Source organism: Myotis brandtii, unplaced genomic scaffold, assembly GCF_000412655.1.
Source record: "Myotis brandtii unplaced genomic scaffold, ASM41265v1 scaffold165, whole genome shotgun sequence".
Taxonomy (NCBI): Eukaryota; Metazoa; Chordata; class Mammalia; order Chiroptera; family Vespertilionidae; genus Myotis; species Myotis brandtii.
Genome location: NW_005356042.1, coordinates 1,147,132 through 1,154,328, shown reverse-complemented (window position 1 = coordinate 1,154,328; position 7,197 = coordinate 1,147,132). Strand labels below are relative to the sequence as shown.

General features: G+C 42.3%; 1 protein-coding gene across 3 annotated transcripts in view; it reads left to right on the top strand.

The window, feature by feature from the left end:
* Positions 1 to 6,339: 6,339 nt before the first annotated feature.
* CD22 (CD22 molecule) overlaps positions 6,340 to 7,197 on the top strand; it is an 11,808-nt gene continuing 10,950 nt past the window's right edge. For all 3 annotated transcript variants that reach the window (XM_014536580.1, XM_005862453.2, XM_014536579.1), the window contains exons 1-2: positions 6,340 to 6,526; positions 6,890 to 6,938. The gene's annotated coding sequence lies outside the window, so the exon portion shown is untranslated. The remainder of the gene's footprint in view (positions 6,527 to 6,889; positions 6,939 to 7,197) is intronic.

The window sequence follows — 7,197 nt, the reverse complement described above, 5'->3', positions numbered from 1 at the left end:
ATCACCAGTCACAATTCGATGCAAAAAAGACTTTCTTTCGTGCCGTTGAAGCAACATTTTACTGATGACTTTTCGGTTTTCCATTTGTCTTTCGTTCAGTTGATGTGGCACCCATTTTTCTTCCTTTAAAATTGTTTGCTGAGCAACATTTAATCTTTCTGAAAATTATTTTTGAGTTTGACACGCATCTTCATCCAATAATGCTTGTAATTGTTGGTCTTTAAACTTTTTGGTTGACCTGGGAGTTCTTTGTTTTTCACATAGAAATCATCACTTTTAAAGCGTTTAAACCAACGTTCACAAGTATCTTGAGATGGAGCATGTTCACCATAAGCTTCCTGAAGTATTCAGCAGCACTTTTCTTCAAAATAAAGTAATGAATTAAAACTTCCTGCAAATGCTCTTTTTTGGCATGAAATTCGACATTTTAAAAATATCTATGATGTTAACACCTTCATTTGACATATGAAGTTTTGAAGCTTGCTGTCAATACAACAAAATAGCATACATACCAAATTGCATATATATCAACATATGTGTAACTCCATCTATTGAAAAAAATCCGCATTATTAACCGGTACACCTACTATTACACGTAAGTACTTCTTTTGTTAAGCCATTATAAATGGAATTGTATTTTGAATTTCAGTTTCCATATGTTCGTTGTTAGTACAAAAAATGTGGCTAATTTTTGTATTGATCTTGCATTCTGTAACCTTGCTGAACTCACTTATGAGAGAATTTTTTCCCCTTGGGATATTCTACATAGAACATTGTGTTATGTGTAGATAGGGATGGTTTAATTTATTCCTTTCAAATTTATATGCTTTTTATTGCCTTTCTTTCCCTAATTGTGCTGTCTAGAAGTTTCAGTATTGTCTTGAATAGGAATGGTGAGAAGTGAACATCCTTCCCTTGTTCTCACTCTTAGGGGAGAAAGTATTTAGTCTTTTAGTGCGGAAGTTTTTGTAGGTTAGTTATAGGCTATTACATTGCAGAATTTTCTTTCTATTTCTAGTTTTCAGAGAATTTTAATCATGAATGGGTGTTGAATATTATAAAATTTATTTTCTGCAACAATTTATATAACCATGTGATTTTTTTTCTTTATCTTATTAATATGAGAGTGCATTAGTTGATTTTCAAATATTGAACCAGCCCTGCATCCCTGGAATAATATACTTGGCCATACTGTATAATTCTTTTTATATATTGCTGGATTCTATTTGCTCATATTTTGTTAAGGATTTCTGCATCTATATTTATGAGGAATATTTGTTTGTCTTTTTTTGTACTATCTTTGTTTTGTTGGTTTATTTTTTTTTTCTGATTTGGCTTCATGGTAATACTGGTTTCATAGAATGAACTGGAAGAGATTATGTAGAATCGGTGTTAATTCTTTTTTAAATGTTGCGTGGATTATATGGGCTGTAAGTTTCTTTTTCAGGTTTTAAATTACTTTAGTTGTTATAGGACTATTCAAGTTACCTAATTTACATTCAGTGAATTGGGGTAGTTTATACTTTTTGAGAAGTAACCACTAACACTATAGTAATACAAAGGATTGTAAGAAAATACTATGAACGACTATATGCCAACAGCTGGACAATGTGCATGAAATGGATAAATTCCTAGAAAAGTACATTCTCAATCTCTAGTGCAGGACAGTGTCAATTGCTGTTACTGTCCATTTAGATCAGGCAAAGACTCAAAGCCTCCAGAGACCTCCTCTGCCTACAGACGGATAGGATTCTGTGTTAAATTCCCTGCAGGCAATCGTGCACAGGTGTGATGGGAGTTTTTTCCTCCACAGTGTGGACAATTGCTTCTGTCTGGAGGCTAATTGTTATTCTCAGTCTCTTATTGGGCCTCAGAAACTCCACACCATGGGGCAAGGTGTTTTCCAACAGAGCGGTCAACTGTCTTTCCCCCAGGCAAACCTGCCTGTATAGCAGATGTCTGTGTGAGAAAGATGACATCCGTAGCATGAGGAAATCACTCTGCACAGGAAACCAGGGTGCCTGCCTTCTGAGCTCTAACCCCAGAGCCCCTGATCCTGCTTCTGCTCACACAGCTCCAGTCCACTCTGCCCTCCCTCTGCTGGAGCACAAGGTTGGTGGCTCCACAGGGAATTTCTATTGTTCTATGTTCCATTTTATGAATTCTTTCTTCTACACTTTCCATTCTGCTATTGAACCCATTCATTAAGGTTTTTATTTCAGTTAATATATTTTTTTAGTTCTAAAATTTCCTTTTGGTTCTCTTTATATTTTCTATTTCTTTGCTGAAACTTTCTATTTTTTTCCATTTGTTTCAAGCATGTTTGTAATTGATCACTAAAGCATTTTTATGATAGCTGCTTTAAAACCTTTGTCAGATAATTTTAACATCTGTATCATCTTGGTATTTGTGCCTGTTGATAATTTTTTTCATTCAGTTTGAGAACTTTCTTGGATTTTAGTAGGATAAGGGATTTTTCAATCGAAACCTGGAATTTTGGATATTATGTTATAGGAATGGATCTTTTAAAATTATTTTTTATTGTTGAAAGTATTACATATGTACCCCTTCATCCCCATTACCCCTCTCCAGCCCGCTCCTGCCCCCCGCCCCAGGCCTTCACCACCTTACTGTCCTTGGTTATCAGGGTTCTCTCAAGCAAGTCTTCCATTGATTATTCAGGCAGTTTTTCTGTATTTTAGTTGTAATTCCAGTTTGGTCCTGGGAGCATGTCAATGCAGCATCCACGTACTCCGCCGCCATTTTTAATCTTGCTCAGGAATGGACCTTAAATCTGTGTTATAACAAACCTCCCCAACAATGCTCCAATGAAATGAAGCGGGGCACTGCCTCACTATTGTTAAGTGGGGGTAGAAGTCCAGATTCTCCATTCAGCCTCCCTTGACCCGGGGGGCAGGGGGTGGATGAAAGTTCCTTGTTTTTGGACAGGAGAGGGAGTTCAGGTCCCCCATTAGGCACCCACTATTACCACCCTAGTTGGGAGGGGTAACTTATTATGGCAGTCCATATGGCTTCCACACAGATTCTACTGTAGGATGTGGGCTTGTTACCACTGAGTGATGGTGGAAGTCCTGACTGACCATTAGACCTCCTCTTACACCACTCCAGTGAGGAGGGGAGCCCCGCGGGGATGAGAGCCCAGCTCCAGACTCAGCCTCCTCTGGTACCACTTAGATGGGGCTCAAGGGAGTGGCCTGAGGACCCGTGCTAAAAAAGTCTAGGCTCCCCACTCAGCCTTTGCTGCCAGGGAGTGAGAGTGAACCTGCAGGTTTTTCTGTAGTTGAGCAGTTATTGCCTGAAAGATTTCTGTCTATCTAGACTGCCCCTTTCCTGGTTCTTTGGCTAGAAGAGCGGGATTTTACTGAAACCTTTTTGGTCTGTGCTCATTGGTAGTTCCAGCTGCTGGCTTCTCCAGAATTTAGTCTGGAATATATGAGGCAAAGAAAATCAATGGAATTCACTGCCATATTATTCCTCAGATCCTGAGGTCCCTAACTAGTGTACCTTATTTACACCTTTCAGAATTTTCTTATGCTTGTTTTACAATGTCCAGGGTTTTTGTTATACTTAAAGAAAGAAATAGGGGAAAGTACATCTACCTCATCTCCCCAGAACCATGTCCAGTATTTTTGCCATATCGTCTTTGCCACAGGCATTTTTGCCACAAGCATGTTTGCAACAGAACTAATTGACCATAAAGCAATTTTGTCACACATGAAAATAAAATAACTGGTTGATATTTTGTATGTTTTTTTGTTTGTTTGGGTTTTTGGTTTCATTTCTTTATTGAGTAACTAGAGGGCCAATGCATGAAATTCGTGCACAGGATTGGGGGGTTTCCCTCAGCCCAGCCTGCACCCTCTCCAATCTGGGACCTCTCGGGGGGTGTCCGACTGCCAGTTTAGGCGAGATCCCAGGGATCGGGCCTAAACCAGCAGTTGGACATCCTTCTCACAATCCGGGACCGCCGGTTCCTAACCACTTGCCTGCCTGCCTACCTGATCGCTCCTAACGCCAGCAGTCGGACATCCTTCTCACAATCCGGGACCGCCAGTTCCTAACCGCTCGCCTGCCTGCCTACCTGATCGCTCCTAATTGCCTCCCCCACCAGCATGATCACCCCTAACCACCACTGCCTGCCAGCCTGATCACCCCCAACTGCCTACCCCTGCTGGCCTGGTCGCCCCCCAAACTGCCCTCCTCGCCAACCTGGTCACCCCAACAGCCTGCTGGTCAGTGCTTTGGTCGTCCCTCACTAACCCCCCTGCCAGCCTGGTCGCCCCATGCAGCCTGCTGGTCAGTGCTTTGGTTGTCCCTCGCTAACCCCCCTGCCAGCCTGGTTGCCCCACGCAGCCTTCTGGTCAGTCCTTCGGTTGTCCCTCACTAGCCCTCCTGCCGGCCTGGTCACACCACGCAGCTGCTGTGTGATTGTTACTGTTACTTTTCGGTCATCCCATCTGGTCGTGACAGGCCTAGGCTATTATTAGTATAGATCAATCAACCACTGTAAAAAAATAAAATAATTGACAGTTTGGTGTTTTTATTTGTTTGTTTGGTTTCATTTCTCCATTGACAAAGTTACTCACATTTTAGTATTATAAATAAGTCATAGCTAGTCCTTGCAGTGGTAGGTACAGTGATGAGAAGACATGGTGTTGGTCTTAAAATAGTTAGCATTTATTTGCCCCAAGAGTTGGTTTCCTGTTTTGAAACACATTACATTAGGAGGGGAAAAAAGGCCAATGACCCTCTTTGAGGGCACAGAGTTGAACCCACATTTCCCATGAACAAAGACAAGTGCTTAGGTACAAAATAACGTCAGTTATTTGCACAGTATTGCTATGAATCTACACACATTTTAAATGCATTCAAATATTTTGTATTTCTTAATAACGTCTTCTTAAATTTGTTATGTTTAACTAGAGGCCCAGTGCATGAAATTCATGCACTGGTAGGGTCCATAGTGGCTACCGGCTGCTGGCTGGGTACTCCCTCCCTTCCCCCGGCCACCTGCTGCTACCAGCTGGGGCATCCTGCCACCACCATCGGTCAGGGCCTCCCTGCCTTCCCCTGGCTGGCCCTACCCCCTGGTCGAACTACTGGATGGACTCCCGGTTGAGGGGACAATTTGTATACTAAACTTTTATTATATAAGATTTTATTTTTAATATTTCTCTTTTCTTTTTAACTGTAAGAGACCTTTATTGGGTAAATTACAGAGGTAGAAAAAGTAATCCTAGAAGAAATGGACTTAGCAAACAAGTTCTAGAGTTAAAGGAAGGGCCCTTGGAGCTTGGGAGTGAGGGAGCTAATGGTAATGTGGTGGGGGCGGGGAGGGGAAGGGAAAACATGGACATGCTCCTGGGAGGGAGAGCGCTCTCTTTTATTTTTCATTATTTTACTTTTTTATGGCAAAATTGCCTTATGGCCAGTTATATGGCAAAAACATTTCTGGCAAAAATTCTTGAAACAAAGATGCTAGAATCAAGGTATCTAGAACCTCCCAGGACATCACTGCCTTTTGAAGACCTTGTTCTTCCCTCTTTTATTCCTAATGCTCAGCAGTCAGCAGAGTGGTGTCAGAGTGAAGATTTCGCAGAAGCTTCCCTTATCATCTGTAGGATTTGCATGGCTTTGCCTATTGTCCAGTTCTGGTTTCAAATACTCACAGACTAGACACCTGATAAAAGTGGTGAGGTTTTAGTTCCAAGACTTGCCCATATAATCATAGTTCACATAAGTTATCTTCTTCCTTTCTGATATCTGTGGGCTCTTTCTCAACCCTTGGGGGTTCCTGAAACGTCAATGTTCATGGTCGGATTCCCTACCTTTCAAGCCTATAGAACAGTGATGGCGAACCTTTTGAGCTCGGCGTGTCAACATTTTGAAAAACCCTAACTTAACTCTGGTGCTGTGTCACATATAGAAATTTTTTGATATTTGCAAACATAGTAAAACAAAGATTTATATTTTTGATATTTATTTTATATATTTAAATGCCATTTAACAAAGAAAAATTAACCAAAAAAATGAGTTCGCGTGTCACCTCTGACACACGTGTCATAGGTTCGCCATCACTGCTATAGAATAATTGGATGGTGAAACTAAACGACAAATACTTTCAAGTTGACCTGTGCCTTTTCCAGCAGGCTGACAGTTCTAATCTGCTTGGATTGAGTCATTGTCATTTCCTAAGAGCTGGATACAGGGGAACTTGTGGAGGAGCTCACTCTGAAACTCATCTGATGTAGAAACTCCATACACTGAGAAAAAACTGACCAGACATTTGAGTGTTCCTTCCAAACTGACTCCAAGCCCATATCCCCTTCATTGCCTCTTTTCCCCACTTCCCAGATCGGCATGCCTCTTAGTCACCTTCAGAGCCACTAAGAGGCAGGGGGTGTGTCCAAAGGGTGAAAATTAGTTACTGAAGACTTCACTGTGCTTCCCCTTTCACTCTCAGATGCTGCCAGGGTCTCTGAAGAGAGAAGATACCAGGAAACAGGTAAAAACTATTTTTGTTTTGGTGGTTTGTGTGTGTGTTATTTTTTTTGCGTTCAACAGGCAAGTATAGAGCAGCTACTGTGTGCCAGGCACAGTTCTTGGGGTTGGTAGTACAATGGGACCCTCTCCCTCTCTTGCTGCGTTATAGCAGGTTGTAGAGGCCTGTCTTTGAGCATCTCCCCTGCTGGGCTTGGTGAGCCTCTGAGAATAGGATGGTCACTGGATGTCCAAGAGGGAAGAATGAACTCAGGGAGGCTGGCCCTGAGGTCCTGAACAGTGTAGCCTTGTCCTGAGTCTTTGTGCCTAATGCCTACTGTCCCTAGCCTCCACACTCCACCACGCTTTAGCAGCCTTTCAATTCCAGGCCTGGAGCCCACTTCTTGTGCCCCAGAGACTTTCTGGAGCTCCTTCAGGTAAGCACCCAGCCCCTCTCCCATTCATCCTGGAATTATTAAGCCAGTTCTCAATGAGAGGGTGGATGCTGGCTGCTGGCACAGTGGCCCAGCTGCTGAAGGCTAGTCTTTGCATGGAATCTGGCCCTTGCCACAGACCTTGTGGAAACTCAAAGGGGATCCAAAGTGCATCTCTAAAAACACTGACCCTGCAACCCTGCTGAGTTTTTCGTGGAAAATGTAAAGTAGTCCCCATGGCTATAGAAGTATGTACCCTAAC